Raw genomic sequence first — 20,469 nt, forward strand, 5'->3', positions numbered from 1 at the left:
GCTCTAGGGCTTTCCTGGGTCCCCCAACAGCCTCCTCCCTTTTTGCGTAGGAGAAAATCATTCAGCCTTGTGCTTGGCCTTGGCCATGAGCTGCACTGGAAAAGTCTGTGAGATTCACTGTTATCCCAGTGTTGTCTTTGGCAGCCCAAAGGATTGATAGTTCACCCTATTGATTTGGCACCACATCCCTCCTCGCCAGCGTCGTCATATTCACCCTCTGGGGTAAATGGGCTCAGGTCCAGCAGTAAATGTATAAAGTAAAGCATGAGGTATGTTGATCATTTTTGTTGTTATAATTTTTTTTTTTTTTTTTTTACCCAGAAAGGCTTAGCTCATACTCAGCATCTGTTTTTTGGTCAGCTCCTACTTTTTCTCCTTTTCTAACCCAGCTTTCCAGCTGAGTAGACAGAGGAGCAAACCAAGACCAAATGACTTGCCAAGGGTCACAGAGAGAATCACTGGCTCACACAGGATTTATAGGGAGATTTGCCCTGGCTTCAGTCAGCAATTCATGTTGTCTCTGTTTGCATTTGCTCTGACACTGGGGGTCTCTAGTTCAGTCCTGCCAGTTTTAAGACTTTCTCATAGTCTGTTGATTATTTAGTGTGTCTCAGAAAGACAACTAATTGATCAGGAATTTCAAGCTTGACTTGCAAGAATTAAGCTTCTAGCAGTAGTGACAGTGAAGTAAAAAACAAAGTAGATATACAAAAGGAATTTGGTATATCTTCATGGGGCTCTGAAACTGGAATAGAAGTTTTTGTTCTTTAAAAACTCATGATTTTCCAGCTCAGCTCCTGAGTTCTGGAAACCAGCCTCATATTTTGTAAGTACTTGGATCTTGGATCTCTTGCTGCTGAGTTGCTGATACTTCTGAATTTTCTTGCGACTTTTATCCCCCGTATTGTGAACTGCCTTCTTCCCCTTCCCTTTGACATCTAATTAAAGGATTTTGTTATACTTTTCAATTTCCTTCAATTCAAACTATATTTTTTTCTTGATTTACTAAAAAAAAAAAAAAAACAGGGAAAAAGCTGTTCTGTCTTGCAGTTATTTTATTTCTATGTGAAAGGCTCCGTATTTCTCCTTGACTCACAGATCTCAGAAAGCCTCAGTCCTGGACAAAGATTTTGGAATATTCAGAGACACCAAATATTTGCTGATCCCATGTCATCTGTGGCATATACAACTGCTAAAATTTTCTGAAAGTGAGGCGGTGAACATGGTGCATAAGACCTGACTTTTTACTAGTTTAGCAAGTCCAGCAGCTTCAGTTCAAACTGAATCTTACCAGTAACACCTATTTTAGGTTTTAATGAGGACTGCACTGATTTAGATATAGATTTCAGCTCAATTTGTCTATGCAATATATAGTAGCAGGCCTGAAACTGCCCATTTGCCCTGTGAACGTTGCATAATAACCTTCCACTCGCCTTCCTACATATGCACAGACCTTAACATCCCTGCAGTGTTAACTGCCTAGTGCAGCATGTAATTATATACAGAGAATTATCCCTACACTATGATTAGCCAAATGCATTCATATGCATGTGAATTACTCTTTGTGCTGACACAGTGAAAGGCTGGAGGTTGTGCTTTTCTTCAGGGGATGGGGAGGAATGTTCTTGTGTGGTCCTCCAGGGTACCCTGCTAATGGGAAACGTACTTCTTGCCTCTTTTCTGCCCAAAGCAGGGAGAGTTGCTGGAGCGATAGAGGTGCTCTGGATATGCGCTTCCTGAGCATGGTCAGCTCTCACATGTGCTGAGCTGCAAAGGCTCCATATTACGTTGCTTTTAAGAAAACAGTAATTTTTTTTCTTCTTCTTCTTCATATGCTGGCAGTCTCACTGTGAGGGTCCTCAGACCTGGTATTTGCATGATATTAATGCAAATGAGAGGGACTCTGAACCTACAACAAATCATGCTCAGTGGGAGGCACGTTAACTGAGGCACTACTGAGGTGGCATATTCCTCTCAGGGGCCTTAGTACAGTGATCCATGGATTCTGAACAAATACAAATGTGTGAAGTCCTCAGATGTGCCCGGCAGCTCCAGGAAGTTCTTCAGGGGAAGGGTGCATGTCCCTTGCTCCCTGCAGCTGCTGCTCTCTGCTCCCCTTGCTGCTCTCTCTCCTCACAGCATCTTCTACCAGGTGTCTGCTCACCCAGGATGAGGAAGGAGAAGCTTTTGGAGGGAAACACATTTATCCTCTTCCTGTCACACAGCTCTTAAGGAGACTTCAACATGGAAAAGTGTGATCCTCCTTGTATGGGAGGGGACAGAGGTCAGTCCATCTGATGGTCCACCAGACACTGGAAAAGGAAGACTGAGGGTTAAACGACTGTACTTTGGGGTTGGTGACTGCTGCCTGTGTTGCTTGTCTCTCAGTGTTAGTTTGCTGCCCACTGGGGCTGTGAAGCTGCTTCAGGATTTTCTCCTGGCTAACCCATACAGGAAAGAGAGGAGAACATTATAGGTACTATCATCTGGGGTGTTCCCCAGAAGGAAGTTGAGGGGCAAGTGGCTCTTTTCAGAATATATTGACCCTTTCTCACTTGAGTTTTAAATCTTGAGGCCTGTCATTGGGAGAAAATAAGCTAAACAAAGATATAAATCAGGGACAGCATCAGTGTGGAAGGCTGTGGTGGGCGGCACTGCAGGGTTTGCACTTCAAGGGAGCAAGCGCCGGGGGTGAGCATCAACACTCGTCCTGCTAGAGCTTGATAACTTCAGATGCCTCTGCACAGACAAGTTCAATGAGTCAAACCTGCCTTCATTAAAGGAGTAAAAATCTGCAATAATTTTGGGTGAATTGCATAGTTCCTCTAAATTTAGCCCATAAATACTTTTTTTCCTAGGTCCCCTCCTTTATATGGTAGTGATGCATGAGCTCACAGCTAAAGGTTATTAAAATATTAAGTATAATTTTCTGCTGTATTTAGCTCTTTGGAAAGAATGTGTGCAAGATAGCATGCCACATGAAATTTAAATAAGTGTATTATGGGGCAAGCAACTTCTCTTAGGAGATAGAGATCCCTGAATAAAGTGCCAAGGGACTCTCTTTGAATTAAAAGCACATTTGGTCCATTCTTACTACTTTGGAGACTAATCACAGACAACCAGATAATGCAGGTAGGAACAGAAAAGGGGAAGTTTACTAGTATTAGACACATCAGCCAGATGCATGTAACTTTGTTGATCTGGAAAAAATACAGATGCAAGAAAAGGCACTGAGCTCACAAATGCTGATCTGTATCTGTAGATGAAGGCTGTAGAGTTACGGACGCAGGAGAGAGCTCTGCAGCCAAAGCAAATAAATGCTCCAAGAATTAAAGCATTTCTTGTGCTCCAGTTCACTTGTGGCACTGCTGTGCAATTTTGTCAGTGGAGACGTATCACAACGTGAACCTCAGAAGCCTGGCTTTATGGAGGAAGGTAAGATGTTGTGGGCACCTGCACCAGCAACACTGGTACATGACCATCTGAGCGGGTGCCTTCGGTCGCGTGGGTCCAGGGGGTGTCTAGCCATGCCTGAGGGAGCTGCAGAGGGACACCCTGCAACGGGTCTGCTGGGACCAGAGCCCAACCTGCTGCTGCTGTTCCCTCCTTGCACTATGCACCATGTTGGTCCTGCTGCAGAACAGGGCTGTCTGGGCATGCTGGAGGGGAGGTGGACTCACACCACATCACTCTGCTTCTCTCCTCCACCCTCTCTCTCATCTTCTTCACGCCAGGCTGAGGGGACACCACTGCAGCCTTGCTCCAAGGATAGCGTATCTGTAATTAAGTATAGTCAGTGTTAAAAGAACTGAGAAACTACTGAACACTTTGGAAATTTGCAGAAATGACTTCACCTTGAAAACAAGTGTGTAATATGATTTACTTCCTTCATATGAGTTGCTTTATGTCCCTTCAATTTCTCTTTTGAAGTGACACTTATTTCTGTAGGGCTTTCCTGTATATGTGGTAAGAAGAGAAATAGGTGATTCTGTAGAGTTAATTTAATGTTGTGCTTATCTGTATTGGTTCTGAGCAAAGACTTCACAATTATATTCGAAAATACCAGAAGACTTAGTGTTTTGTATTTGTGGTGATGCTTGATGAATCTCTTTCTGCAAAAATAAGCTATTTCTCTTAATTTTGTGCATTAAACACTGAAGGGAAATAGGTTTTCCCAATATTCCCTAAATCCACCTTACAAAGAACTTCTCCTATGAGGACAGCAAAAGAACGAGCGCGTTTCTTCTCAATGCTCTCATCATGAGTTCCCATGGGCATTACTCCTGCAGACAGAAATACTTTCGAAAGCAGCCACCTTCCCACAGGCTAAATCTTGCAGAGGAAGATCAACCTCTTCCTCTCTCAGGACATTGATAAGCCAAGGAAGAAGGATATCACAAGAGATAGCCTTCCTACTCCACATCTACATGTCCTCCTAAATGCCAGAGGGGGTTTGGAATTGTTCTGGTTTTGCATAGGTCTAGTATGAATTAGATAGAGCAGTGGTTTTCTTTTTTATTTCTTCTTTTTCTTTTCTTTTCTTTTTTTTTTTTTTTTTTTTTTGGTGATTCCTGGATAATGTGACCAGTGGAGATACAGATCTTCATGAAACAAATAGGAATCCATTTAGGAACAGGTTTGTTTTTCCTGCGATCTTTCCTGAAGTTTAGATAAAGTATGTAGGGATGATAGCAGTGAACAACTATTGGTAGTTTTTGACACTGTAGCAATGGTAAGTAGCATTTGGTGGTGCTGCTCCAGTTCTTTGTCATTTATTTGTCCAGGGTCTAACTCTGTCAGGATGTGCTCAGTTGTGCTATGCTGTTACACTGTGTTTTTTTATAAGACTTTTTTTTTCTAGTAAAGACAATGGTGCTTGTTGTAGAAGCCTTGCTAGCAGCAGAATTTTGTTTGCTTTGGTGGCTCATCAGTGATAGCTTTTGAGGGAAAGAGGCTCCCAGGGAACCACTGTAGATGTAAGCCAAGATACTGGGAGGAAAGCATTGCTTGCATGTTATGTGAGCACCTCTGCTCCAGAAAAGATGTTTCCAAACATTCGGGGAAACTCCGTGTTACTTCCCTCCTAAGGAGATCTCCAACAAATCCACAGATGGTGATGAAACATAAGGGATGATGCTGGCGCGAGGACAGAAGCCAGCTGTGGAACAAAGGACAGTGATACTTGAGGTGAAATCTTTGGGAAACCAGCAAACAACTCAAAAAATCATCAGGAATACAAAGTCTGCCTGAATACTATTGTCAGGTGTTTTCCTTGGGTCTACGTCTTGCCTTCTTTTACGACAATGTTGAGTGCCCACACTGTTTCCTATCAAGTAGCTTCAGCCTACTGGAAAAGAAAAGCTCCACAGTGCCCAGGACAGCAGTTTAAAAGCTGTCTGCTTGCCAGGCAGATGTAAAACAGTCACTAAGTTTTGGTGTCTGTTTTTTCTATTAGCCTCTGGCCATTATATTTTGCCCATTAAAGCAAATGGGTTGGGTCAGTGACCTCACTAAACCCATAGTGAGGTGTGATCTGCATTTATTTACATATTAAGATGACATTCATTCATAAGATCTCAACTGCGTCTTCCTTGCCAGTCACATTGACCACAGTATATTTCTGTTCTAATGCCTTAGACAGACAGGGCAAATCCATGGACAAAAGATAAGTAAATGAATAGGAAAGGTGGGAGGCTGGGATGTGCACTGGGGCATCCCAAATAAAACACCTGTGAGAAAAGTGACCTGGCTTGTGTGCTTTCCCTGACCAGTATTTACTATTGCTGGAGACAACACTGGGATAGGAGGATCTCTGCTCTGACACCATTGGTATTTTCATATGTTCTTATTTCTTTCCTACTAGGACATTTAAGGTACAGCTTGCAGACATCGTGTAGCCCTGTGCAGAGATACCTTTGTGCTTGATGCTCATATACGTGAGGCAGCACGGGCTCTGCTATTAACATTATTGGCACAGGTGGAGCATCTTGTGATCATACAATTTCTGGTATCCAAGCTGCCTTGCACAGAAGCAGTCAGTTGCTCAGCTCTGCTAAGCACTCAGCTGGAGCTGCCTTTAGACAGAGCTACTGCTCCCATCGCTGCTCTGGGCTGCTACTGCAGGGCAACATGGCCTGGAAAAAGGGCGCAGAAGTGAGGCCTCCAGCTGCACACATCTGGTAGTGCATCAGTGTTCCCAGAGGTGCATGAACATAGAATTAATGCATAGTTTTTGTTTTCCTAAAGGGAATAGCTAGGCATTAAACCTGTCATGTGGCCTAAAAGACTCTTCCTATGCTCAAAAGTGGAACAGAGTATCAAAAAGCGTGAAATTGCTGCCCCGGAAAGTTCTACACTAGTGGACCTATTTCCAAATGCAACTATGTCATTAGCAATGTTCTTCCTAAGAAATTGTTACTTGAATTCTTCAGGATCAGTTCTCAGTCACACATTTTTCTATTCCATGACTCCATTAGCAGCAGCCCATGACTTACCTCTCCAACCAACCTGCTGCCCCACTTTTGGCAACACTTGGAAAAACTACAAAAGGACTAGTCATCCAAGGAAGACTAGGTTGCAAATAATCAACCCAATTCTGTTTAGCAGCAAGATGGCATTCAGGCATTCAGGAATGTGAGCACTTTTACATTCTTGCTCCCCAGTGGGATTGGAAGTTCCCTGGAGATTTTGACCAAAGTTGAAGAGCTCCTTCCTCTTACCATTCATCTATGCAAGAAGGCAAAAAAAAGGCCCCTGGCCACCTACCTGGAAGTTTTACTCTCTGAATCATGGTTATAGAAAACCCTCACTTTCCAGTCTTTTATGACATAGCCCAATAAAGAGTGTGACCAAAGTTGGCAGTTTTCCTACTCACACTATTCCGTGATCGTTCAAGAATTAAATAGGCAATAAAGTAGAGGAGATTCAGTTCATTTGATCTAACAGTTTGCCAGAGAATGGTATGGTGGTTGTGGCTCCTTCCGATATATATACCTTATAACTCAAGTACCGATTCCATATAGTCTCCAAAAATACATTAAAACCAGCTGTGAAATACAGTGCTGCCATAAACCAAACTAAAGAGAAAGCTCTTTTGAAACCCTAGCCTTGGAAAACATTAAGAGATCATCAGGTCTGCTTTAAATAAGACTATTTATGTGAGCTGTCAGAAGCACAAGCTATATATAATCAGAAGTCAAGAAGCTAGGACATCAGAGAGATCTCTGAGCTGCCCAGGTCTTGATGGGAACAAAGGCAGAAATGCCTGCTGCCAAATGGGAGAAGGAGCTCACTGGTAAAATTGTTAAGAGAGCAATTTTAAAAGAAGTTCAGTTAACTCAGCGGAACAATTTTCTGATCCCACTGTAATAACTCTTTGCAAGGACAGAACTGTTGAAGATTAAGGGTGTTCACAGATGCTTTTTCCAGTGTAATGGGGCAATCTCTTAATAGTGAAAATTGTTATTGCTCTATTAACTGCAGCTCTTTTATCTTTACAGCACTGTAAGTTCCTACCTTTGGAATCAACTTTGCATAAACTGTTACCTAGGCGGAGATTTCCACCGACTTCAGCTACAGGTAAGCATTGGCTGCAAGACTCCAAGGAACCTGCTCTGGGCAATGGAGATATGCACCATATTAGGGGCTACGATATATGGGTCAAGATGCCACTTTCTTTTGCTCCCATCAAGCAGCTTCACACAGATGTAGTTCCTGCAGCATCCTGAGATCTGGGGGAGTTGGGACCTGCTGCCTCTCACCTGTGTGTTTCCACTTGACTTTTCTGCCAGGTAGCCCTTTCCAAAGGTGGGTTTCATTGCATCCTACCTCTGGAAGGCAGGACTCTGGAGAAGATGGCCAGCATTGTTCAATCCCTGAGCCAATCTTTTTGCAAATAATAAATGTAGATAAATTATTACGCTTAAAAAATCATCTTGAAAGTGGTGAGAGTTGGGTTGGCTGGAGACACATAAATAGAGGTGTTGACCAATATTGCACATCTCACTACTACAGCAATTAAACTTTGTTAAGCAATGCTTAAGTTCTGCCGTGGTGACAGTAGTGCAGCGTGTTTTATTATGTTTGGAAGGACTTCATGGTCTCTAGAATGCAGTTAGATTCCCCTTTAAAATATAAGATGTCCACTTTAAATGATGGATAACATCTTAAAGCTGAATTGGATCAACAATATACGTCTATTATCCAGTTTATATTTCCATGTTATTTAGCTTCTCTGTGAGACTACAGGGAAATGTCAGCAAATTAATTTCATCCACTGCTAAAAGGGACTGTAAGAGCTATTCTCAATCATCTGCTTTCTACAGATGACCCTGTGTGTAGGAGACTGTGTTGCTTACTACCAGCTATCATCTGTATTGTCACAGCACCTATGAGCCTCAGAAATGGAAGGGGCTCCATTATGGGGATGCTATGAGCATAAAACAAACAAAAACCACAGCCTCAAAAAACCCTCTGAGGCATGAATGCTTGAAGGCATCTTAAAGCAAAAATCATCATAACTCCACTGTTCTTTAAAGCTTTCACCTTTTATCTTTAGGTGAAACTATGACTCAGAAGCTCTTTGTTACTTACTTTTCGTCCTTTCAAGTTTTACCTACAAACCGCTAGACAAGGTTAAACCTGAAATTGAAAACTATCTTCTTACTTCAGTGATGATGTTATCTTGTCAGCACTGTAACATGGGATACTTTGGATATACTGGATCCCTGAAATTATTCTACAACTAGATAAACTTCCAAGACATGAAATTTCCCAAGGATCTTGAACAACAGAACAGAGAGACAGTAAATATCCCAGTGAGATATAAAGCAAACCAAATACGGTGTTCTAGACTGTGATCCAGCTCTATTGAACTGGAACACAAAACATAAGCAGCATATTAAAAGAGTGAACAAGGCAGATTGCTTAGTTAAGAGAGCATCTCGCTGTAGAGACCCTACTCATTTTTCAGCCTGAGTACACAATTCCTCTGTGGCTGAACAGATTGCAACCGTTAATGTGACTAGGTCAGTATTTTATGTCTAGAAAGTGATTTTCAGCCCTGTAATCCACAGGCTCTTGGATATCTATAAGCTGCTTCCAGAGGCTGGTGGAGGAGAGTTACTGATAGGCTCCCATCAGCTCTCAGTGGTCCTCACATCCCCTGGAAAACATTTAGGAAGTCCTATTTTCTCCCCTCCTTGCCAAGCAAAACAAAACTAAACCATTCTGACTGAAGTATGATTTCAGCTTCTGGAGATGGCTTGAGGCTTCAGTGAAGTTAGTATAACAAGGCCCCTTAATTAGCCAGGTGGGCTTCTACTTCAGGTGGACTCCTTGAGGACAGGCCCATGTCTTCTTATTCCACTGTCCCTGCTGGAACACCCTATCAACAAACCACTTGCTTTGAGTGTTGTGCACTTGCTGGCAAAGGTATATGATTTCTTTCCCTCATTATAGTTTACAGCAGAAAACAAAGCACAAACAGCAATGAGACCTTTTGCAAGGGGAAAAACTCAATATCCAAAGCAATCTCATGACTCCAAACAGAATCAAATGATAAGCCTGGGGAGCTTTCCCAGCTATTATGGTGCCTTGTACCAATCAACAGCTCAGGATTAGTGGGATTAAAGCAAATCTTATTTCTGCCATCCATGTCTGAATTTCATTTTGGCATCTGGTCAAGAAACCAACTGCCTTTTATAAGGTGGTATGTCAACCTTTTTTTTTTCTTTTTTCTTTCTTTCTTTTTTTTTTCCCCCCAAAAGACATCTGTGAGATGCTATGCATTATTCATGGAGCGGGTGCTAGAATTGGACCAGACCTGAAACCCTCACCTGGCACTATGTAATAGACTACACTGGAACCACATCATGCAGACACACATTTACATCTGTTCAAGTGAGGTAGGAGGAACATTTTCTTTTATCTTTGCCATTCACATGTTCTCTTTACAGCAAATCCAAGTCCTCCTGAAAAAACACTTTTTATTACTATTGATGTTCCCTTTTGCATCATGAGTATTTAATCACAGATGAACATTGGCTGACACTCCACCTCTTAGTTGGATGCAATGGGTAAGGAGCTTAAAGGACACAAAAGGACACAGGTGTGTACTGAAGTGAAACAGCTGGTATTTCCCAGTCTTGAAGATTCCAGCATGACAAGCATTAAATAAAGCATGAGGCTGCTACATGAACCTGTTGATATTTTGAATTATCTTTGCCAGTAGTTTTTCTCTTCAAAGAGAGACTTTTTTTTTTAAGGCAGATTTCTATTTCATTCTCCAAAGTGTTAATTTCTCAGGGAAATGTCTTTTTTTTTTTCTGTATGCTTTTTTACAGTCCTGATAACTCTTGCTCTTACAACTAGTAAGAGAATCCTCTTCAGGTAGCAGAAAGCGGCATCCCACATGAACCACATCTGAGCCAGCATGGCTCAAAGGCAGAGCTGGGCCTCCAAAAGCCTGTCCCAGTTCAGGCTGGGACAAATGAACTGCATTTCTCCTGCTAATTCCTTCTCTGTTCTTTGCAGCTGCTGACTTTGACAAATGCTAATGAGTAAAAATAGACAAAATGTCTGTAGTAGTGGGGAAGGCAATAGCTGTGTGCTGGATATGCCTGGTTCTGCTCTATTTCAGAAGGACCATTTGAAGCATCAACTACCTATACACTATTAGCAGTAAAGTGTTTCTTAGGACAATTAACAGTGGTAGAGCCTGCTCCTTGAACTGTAAAATGATGAAATTCATAATCCCTTCAGGCAAGGATTAACGTCTTTATGTTTAGAGCTATTTGAATACCTCATCCATTCTTCGCTCACTATGCTGGGCAAAGCAGAGCATTATCTGCTCCCCATTTTATGGCCTGAATGTTTTTGAACTAGCATGTGAGTCATTGAAACAGACAGCACTCCACTGATGTCACTCTGATTTACAGAAGTGAGAGAACTGACCCAGCACATACAGTTATTCTGCTCTGTTAAAACAGTGCAGTTAAGAGTAGATGTCTGTTGATAAGGTTTGCCTGGAACTCTATATGTCTTCTGTGACCCCTAAAATGCTGCTGGAAATTAAGAGCAATTCCAGCTTTTTAATCCAAATACGAATAAAGATCATGCTCTCAAGAAAGAGCATATCACATTAACAGTCTTCTAAAGGAGTATTTTCAGTTTTATGGGATATTTTTCAGTCCAGAATGGAAGCATTAGTGCAGGTTCAGCAAGAAATCTAATACCAATGTGAATAGTAGTAAATACCATTTAAAGCCTGCAAACTAGTCCTTAAGTGATACTTGTGAAGATACAGGCCTACATTAATGCTACCAAAGCAGAGTTAATGGACCAGGCAGCCAGCTGAAACAAAAGCAGTCTAGCTCCATAGAAAGGCAGGAATACCCATCTCATTTATTGCTCATCATTATTACACAACACATCCATTAGGCCACCAGGACATATAACTTTCCTTTCAGTTCTTGTGACCGGCTACCAACTCCTTCTATCAAGGGTTTAATGAGGAGAAAACATTGTGCACTCAGACTATCACCTGGTATAAACTGGCCTCGTGTCATAGAGGGACAATGGAGAGACCAGCACAGGGACAGAGCTGTGTGCTATGACTTGGACATAGCTGTGCTGTGACTCTTTACTTCCTGTCCTAGAAATGGGCTGTCTCTCCTCTTCACAGCTACACTGGGTTCTTGCAGGTGCATGCATTGAAATGCACAGCCTAATTCTTCAGCCCCTTGCTCCTCCCCATAGATATTACAGTTCCATTAGACCCCTTGTGGGAGGGTATGCGGAGTCAAAAGCCTCTCTAGGTTGCACTCTGGGGGTCTTTGGCTCTTCCATTTCTGCCAAAAGTAAAGACAAGCTCAGGTGAAAAGACTTTGCAACTGTGAAATGTGATAACCAGGATTTTGAGGTTTCTAAATTGTGTCCTATTGGGAACGAGGGCTCTAAACTCTTTGGCAACTCAGCATTTTGTGAATAACGTGACACAATTGATTTCACACAGAATCACAGAATGGTTAAGGTTGGAAGGGACCTCTAGAGATCATCCAGTCCAACCGCGCTGCTTAAGTAGGGACCTAAAGCATGTGGCACAGGGTGGCATCCAGGTGGTTTTGGAAGATCTCCAGAGAAGGAGACTGCACAGCCTCTCTGGGCAGCCTGTGCCAGTGCTCTGTCACCCTCACAGTAAAGAAGCTCTTCCTCACACAGAGATGGAACTTCCTGTGTTTTAATTTGTACCCATTACCCCTTGTTCTGTCATTGGTCACCACCAAGAAGAGTTTGGCCTCATCCTCCCTACATTCTCCTCTCAAGTACTTGTACATATTGATCAAATCTCCTCTCAGTCTTCTCTTCTCTAGGCTAAACAGGTCCAGCTCGCTTAGTCTTTCCTAACATGATAGATGCTCCAGTCCTTTAATCATCTTTGTCACTCTACACTGGAGCCTCTCTAGAAACTCCACATCCCTCTTGTACTGAGGGATGCATCAGTCAGATGCATCAGTTCTTTCACATTACCTCCCCTCTCCTTGTTTCTTGTCTCTGACATGCAGAGAGAGCGTGTTAATTACCCTATTATTTACTTCCTGTGGCCCATGCACTCTGTCTCCACACAGCATTCACTGTGACAGCTCCTGTAAACTGCTCCAATCAAATTCCAATAGATTGACATGAGCTCTATGGATTATTCCTGGCATTTTTAGAATACGTTTAAACTCCCACAGAAGAAAAAATTAGAGGCTATTCTTCAAGTGACCCCCACTGGAGAGTTAGCCTTAACCTTTGCTCTCCTCATCTAAGGTATTAAATTAATTATGGAGAGCAAGATAAGTAGCTCTCAGGAACAATTTGTGCTTTAGTAACTCAATTCATGTAACCTTAGACCTCATACTTGATCAGTGATGTTGCAGTGAATTTTTAATGTGTTCTGTTCATGGATTTTTCTGAATTGCCACTTCAATTTGATTTTGCTTTACGATGTTCAGTGTTGTACACTTGTCAAGACAGACTCACGGTAGTGGAATTCTGCATCTAGTTTTGAAATTGAAACAATATTGTTGAGACATTTTGCCTGTGGTAAGATTTTAAGTATTGTGGCAAATGTTAAAATAGTCAAAAATGTAGGTAACATTGTAATTGTAAAAACAAGCTTAAAAACGCTCTTCTTGTGCTTCTCCTTCCTCTTGATTATCAAGGTTTCTGGATGAGGGACGTGACGCAATTCTAGAAGTCGAAATTTAATGAAAATTCAGGGTTATCGCACTACTTATTTCTCACCGTTCATTACTCATTTGAACACTGTTGTCCTTCCTCATATCTTCTCTTGGTCTAGATGCATCCTGAGATCTACAGCATCACTGCAACAGCACAGAAGGAACTCTATGTGATTAGCATGGACTAGGCTGCAAGGAGCCTTCTTGATTATTGTTCAAATACTCTGAGTATTTTTGTTTTATTTTTATTTGGCATAACCTTGTCTGCTGCCAGGATAGATGCAAAGAAATAAGTATATCTAATGAAGCCAGAAGTTTTTATTAAAGTAGCAAAAAGCATATGGCATTTGTAAACTTTTAATTTTGTAAATCAAAACTTTGTAAAATTTTGATAACAGACAGAATAGAGACCACGGAAAAAAATCTACATAAAGCTTTCTTAAAAACACTTTAGAATTTTTTTTTTCAGGACAGATGCAAATTACTAGCTAAGTCATATGCTGTTTTGTTTGGTTTTGTTTGTTTTTTTTTTTTAAATCAGCAATTAACTTGGAGATGAGTTATGAAACTTACCTGTTTTGCAGGGGATTTGTGTTGCAGGCCATTATAGTCTGCTGCTGATAAAAGCTTTGGATACCATGTAACTGGTTCTTATCTCTATAAGCTGATGTAACCAGAGATGCTTGTTAAACTTTCAAAAGATAACCAACTCCTCCAGGACATTTTGTATTACAAATAAATCCAACTACATTAACTATAAACTTGACAGTTTATAGTTCCTCCATGTAACAATTGCATATCATAATGTACACAGGCACTAAACTCTATCATTAGTAATAGGTTGCATGAATGAAGCATAAGAATATTATATCTTTTCCACAAGTTGTAAACTTCAGTTGTGCTGTAGTTTGAATTTCATACAATTGCATATGCCTGTATGGAATTTACAAAACAACATTATTCTGAGTGCATTACATCTTCAAATGAATAGAAAAAAAATAGTTTGGATGTTGGAGAACGGGAATATGCTTTCTTACAAATTTTGCCTCTGCTCCATCATCCCGTATTGACTCAGGTGACTTTTCAGATTGCTAACTACTAGGGGCATCCTAGGTCCACTTATTAGACTTAAAGCAAGTGGTGGCCACACATATCCATTCTGGGCATCTTTTGGGCTATATTCTAGGTGAAAGTGTCAGTGGGAAAGTCCATCAGTGTGAGATTGTTGGGCATTAAGTCAAAGCCAACAGTTCTGAGCTTAACAAAAGTCCTGAAGGGAGTTGTAGTGGGTATTGCCTTTTCTGAAAAACAGGGCTTGCAATTGATATAGAAGCTGGAGTTTGTTGCAGACAAAGCACACACAAACACACTTGAGGAACCTTGTAAGGAGAACCTTAAAAGAGATAATATGCTGAAGCATCTCCCACGTGATGCAAGCGGGAAAGCGCTGGGGAATGAGGTTTGTCTGCATGCTTATGGTGTTTTATTGCTTCAGTTGCTACCTGGGCGTAGATACTGTTTCTGCTATGTGTTGCATTGGCTTTTATCATTGGTTCCTATCACATTGCTGAAGATAGCAGCAGAAAGGACATTATTTCCCTCCCCCTCTACCCACCCCCCTTTCTTTTTTATTTTAAAAAAGGCATTACCTTGATAAACTCACATGCCAGTAAATGAGATACTTAGACTTATGCAGGGTATAGTCTCCCCTTAAAATCCTCTGCATTTCATCACATGTATGAGGAATTGGGGAGTTCACTCAGGCTGCCTTGAACAGACGGAATCCTAACTCTAGTTGGGAAGGGGATTGTATTTTACCAGAACTCTTTTAATACCCTCTTATTTCTGCACCTGCAGGAAATACTGTGTCATCTGCCAAAAAACAAATTTCAAGGATTAGCTAATAACATTTTCTTTGAAAAAGAGGGCTGATTCTTAACCAGTATCATGAGTCTTTGAAGTCTCTGTAATCTATTTTCCCTGGCTGATTTTAATGAGCCTTTGAATGCTCCTCTGCTTTTTCTTTTTTTTTCTTTTTCTTTTTTTTTTTTTTTCAGTTGGGGAGGAGAATTTGCACTCAGTTTTCCCCAAAGAATTTAAAAAATTCATTACTGCAAATAACTTTCACAGTGCCAGAACACTGAGTTATGTGGTATCCTTTGAGTACATCTATGGTAAATAAATCACAGCTTCTTTGGATTCTCTATCTCAGAGGTTAATGAGTTCTAGAAGAAATTCCCAATTAGCCCAAGTACAAGTTTATGCCTCATTTCTCGCCATGTAGACCAGCTATCAGTGGAGTTTCTTCTGATGCTTCTTGGAATCCTCTTTTCCACAATACTTTCCATTCTTCAGTAGATGACTCCGCACATGCCTATGCCATCGTGTCACTGACGCCAGCACCATGCGCCAGCCCTTGCTGTGAGTGCAGACACCCCCCAACATCCTCCCCAGATTCAGCTTCTCTGCTGACCTCCCTCCACGGATTCCAGGCTAACTAGCCAGGGGATGGATCTGCTGCTCAAGTCTCCTGCAGTCCTGCCCAGGGCATGTGGACCCAGCTCATCTGCTGTGCTCTGGGAATGACTGAGCACTAACCTCCATCCCGTGCCTTGGTTTGACTGACAGGCTAAGGCTTTCTCTCAATTCCTGCGTGGCCACAACCGCAGACTTGCTGTCGATGCCTCCAGACAAGGGAGAGCAGGCCCCAGCCTGCGCCGCTTCTTCATTACTACTGCTTGAAGCCCTAATTACATAACAGGAGAGCATTTCCCTCTTGCCAGTAGACAGAGTTAACATACAAAATTTGAAGTAGTAATTTTAAATATATTGCAGCTCAGCTGTAAACAGGATAGAGCTGTTTTTTCCCCCCTCTATACAAGGAACAGAGACCATTAAGCAGAATACATTAAAAAGAAAAAGTAGATATGAAGGCAGGTAACAAGATAATAGCTTTGTTAATCCTTAAAATAAAAGTAGCCTCTAATGACATTCTATTTTTCAATGTGCTTCTGTGTCTATCTAAAACCCCAAAGATAGCTTTTCAGTTTCCCTACCATATTTTTTCTTGTTTAAGAGCAGATGACTAATCATGCTTCTATAAACTATACTTACCTTTGAAACGGTAATCACTGTTACTTTGTTAGACTTTTCCTTTTATGATGTATTTTCAGAGCACTTGAAATATTACTTGTTAGTTAAACAAAACAGGAAAGCTGATTTGACTGGTCATGATGAGACCACAAGTTGTCTCAAATTAGGAATGATTTATATCACATGAAGGTTCTTCTTAAAAGCCCATCCTGGTGGTCTCACTTCCCATACTGGCATTGCCACAAATCAGAAACACTTAGCTTGGTGAAAAAATGCAAACCAGAATTCACTGCTTTTAAGAGTTAAAATATTAATGTTTGAGGTGCCTTTCCATTCTGCTGGTGCAGGGCTGGAAGCATGGCCAAGCCACTAAGTATAAAGCTATTTTTTGTCTCCATCATGGACAAAGACATGGAAAGAAGAAGGAATTAGCCCACCTACTAAGTTATTATTTACCTTTTGTTATTTTGATTTCTTTCAGAAATCAAAGAGCTGCTCTTGGCACACAAACTTCTACTCAGAATGAAAATCATACAGCTGGATAGACTACGTGCAGGGCAGCATGAGCTTTTTCAGTCACTTGCCCTAATGGTCTTCAGATCTAATTTGCCTTTTTTTTTTTTTTTTTTGTGTGTGTGTGTGCTATTCTGGACGCCTGGAGCATGGACTTTTTGATAAATTAAGCTCCTGTCCCACCGAGCTGGAATGCAGACAAGAAGAACCCCAAGCACACTGCAGGCCAGGGCTGGAAACACCCTTGTACGCTTCCCCTCACAAGCCTCTAACAGGTAAATACGCCAGATTCACCCACAGTCTTTCCTCCAGGAACCACACCAGGGAGCCTCGTGCCAAAAATCCCTGCCAGGAAGCTGCCCCGTGCACGGCCCTGCAAGCAAGCCTTGGAGGGAGCTACCTGGTTCTCCTAGGAACATATCACGAGCTCACACAGACAGTGAGGCTGCCCTCGTGGCACCCAGGGCTCGTCAGATGAGAGTTCAGATCTGCGCCGCTGGGACACAGATCTGATCCCAGGCAAAGCTCTTCTCCATTGGGAAGCAGTGGGAAGCACAGAGGAGGCAAGGTAACCTGTCTTCTCCCAGAGTAACTCCTTCCCAGCTAGTCATCAGGAGTGTGAGAGAGAAAACTGACATTTTGCCAGTCTTGTTTTATGACAGGCACTGCTGGAAGTCTAGAAGTTCTTCTTCTTTTTTTTTTTTTTAATGAAGAGAGTCTGAAACAAGGAAGAGAGGGATTAAAATCAGAATACAGAAACATGAATTAACGAATTACCCCCATATTTAAACCATATCATAGAGAGGTAGAGCATGTTCAGCATGCACCAAATAATTTTGGGAAAAGCAAAAATGCATGTTGCTAGTGCCAAACAAACAACCGTTTGATGATGATGCGGTTTACACCTTCTGCTCCAAATAAAGTTTCCTTCTTCTGTGTCAGTGTTGCTCCAGCTGTCCTGACATAGGCCTAATAACAGCTGAGGTCACCTCAGGCCTGAACGGAGACTGCAGACTTGGCTTGAGGTGCATAAAGTGCCTGATACCAGCAGGCTAAATTAAAGACAACAGTGAAAACATCCACAGTGGGCAGGTTAAAATCCCCAAATCAAAGGTATCAAATCAAAGGTAGTTAAGAAGTCAGATCACCAAAGAGGGTGGATGGATGCCAAATGGAAGTCAAACATCTACTTTCTTTCTCCTGTTTCTCTTTAGGGAATTGTGTTTCTTTGTAAAGAATACCGTTTATATTTGCTGGCTTCTTCTTTTATCCCAATTTCTTAATGTATAACCATTTTTTTAGTCTTTTTGTGATCTTGAATGTTTCCCTTGGTACTGCAGCCATCCCACTAAGTACTCCCAGAGACAGGCTTTTCTGTGTCCCAGCTGAAGTCACTAGCCCCTGGTCACTCTTTCCACCCCAGCAGATTTCTCCTACACAAAACAGAGCCTAACTTTAATTTGAGAGGTCTGGCATGTGAAGAAGGATCCACCTGCCCATTCCTGAAGCCCAGCAATACAGCCCTTGTGTTATAGCCTCGCTACACTCACACTCAGCTCACAGCGGGAAGCCACTCCGGGGCTGCTGTCCTCTCTCCTCCAGGGCTGTCTTCTCACGTGGGAGTAGGAAACCGCGCTGGATGCTGGTTTGAACCCTATTTTGAACCCCGAAGCCTGATTGCCAGCAAGCAATTCCCCACTTCATTTTGAGTTGGCCTCTAGATTTATTGCACATCCTTAACCATTATTACTCTTAAAGGCTTAAATGTTAACAGTACTTAAACAGCTTCCTTTCTTTCCCTCTTGGTACCTCCCAATGCTAGCAGTCAATGCCCATTCCTGGGATGTAGGAATTTGAAATTAATTTTAATATCAAAGGACAGTATGACATTCACTTTTCAAGGGGATGCTCTTTTCTGACTTGTAATGTCAGGTAGTACTTATGGAAAATATTTAGGAGGTATACCCTTAACATGAACTTAATAGAAGAGAGGTAAGGATATTTTCTTATTAAAACAAACACTTCTTAGTAATAAAATTTCATTTGCATATCAGCCTTGACTTCAGGAACATTTTAAAGAAAGTATCAACTTAATATTAACTCTTCAGTTTGAAATACCATCTCTTCTCTGATCCAAGTAAACTTCAAAACAACTATAATTAAGAGACTTTGGAAAAGGCAGTTAACTTTTTTTATTTTTGTTTTTATTTGCCTGCCATGTGCTTTTGCAGCATTGTGTGGAGTCCAATTACTCATTTTGTTGCAGGTACAGCACTCCTAAAGGCCCTGCACTTTTCCCATTTAAAACAGTGACTAAAACAGTGGGGTCATAGTGTAAGAGTGAAAAGGTTTATGGTAATACAAATATTAATAAACACCAGAAGCAGCAGCAGGCTGAAGAAGAATGTGAACTGGTGACAGCGCACGCGTGCCTGGAGAAATCCCACCAGGCAGGAAAGAGAGATAGCAGAGAAACACTCGCTGTGCTGATGTCCATACGCTTCCACACGGGGACGCATGGGAAGGTCAGGAAAGGCCACCGCTTTACTGAGGTGCATAAGATAATTCATCTCAATGAGCAGTGAGGAAAAGTGTTGCCCAGGGCTGGAGAAGAGAAAATCCAGACAGCGCAGTGTTAGTGGTAATGACCAATGTGAGCATTGCGAGAGGTCAAGGGGGTGAGGATGAGCTGGGAATAGTTATCCGGGAACAGTCATACACAGCAGCTGCCAGAAGAGACTTGTTCTGCGTGCTTTGACAACGCTTTCTCAGCTGCTTGAACCAGCAAAGTCGGATGGAAGGAGGCTAGCAGCAGGAAGATATGTGCCTTTGTATGCCAGTGGTGTTGCCCTTGCGGGCCACCTGAGATGGGCAATCACTTCAAAGGAGGGAATAACCACACTGGCCTAAACACAAGGGCATTTGGGGGAATGTAGGACACATTTTTTAAAAGGTGAACTACAAAAAAAAGCTTGTATTGCAGCTTCTTGCCTGACTGTAAACCATTCAAACCCAGCGGGCCTCTTCAGCAAAACTATTTCCCAGCTAAAATTCTGTTTTGGACGTGATCTTAACATGTTCCTGCTGAAACAAACTGGCAGGGCTAGGAGTCCTATATGAGCAGGTCCAGACTCATAGTGAACTGCCCTGACTATGCAACTTTCCTGGCTTTTTTATTTTATATGTATGTGTGTGTATATATATATATATATATATATATATATTTCTTTTTTTTACTGGCATGATCAATGAATGTTGCTGTCTGGTCAAAGTGCAAAACGGTAGCTGAACCTTGAAGAGTTTCTGAACAAGGATCATTTTTTGCTAGCCTACAATGTCTGCAGGCTGGGTAATGTTCTCTCTCTGCGACATCTACACTGACAATAAATAAGTGATATGCTTAGGAGGGCAAACATCAATGATGACAGACACCACATTATGGTCCAAAGGCCACAACTTCATTAATGCAATGCCTAAAGGCATCCTCCTGACAGCCCTGGAAAGAGGAGGAGATGACAGTAGCCTAAAGCACTCATCAGCCTCTCTTCCCTTTTCGGCTCTGCAAAGCCAGACAGAGCACAGCAGGCCGGAGCAATGCTACCAAGATGGGTGAGATTGCCTCAATCCACTTGCTTGTTTC

Source organism: Tinamus guttatus, unplaced genomic scaffold (assembly GCF_059628265.1).
Source record: "Tinamus guttatus ecotype Peru unplaced genomic scaffold, ASM5962826v1 Tinamus_guttatus_pri_ptg000470l, whole genome shotgun sequence".
Taxonomy (NCBI): Eukaryota; Metazoa; Chordata; class Aves; order Tinamiformes; family Tinamidae; genus Tinamus; species Tinamus guttatus.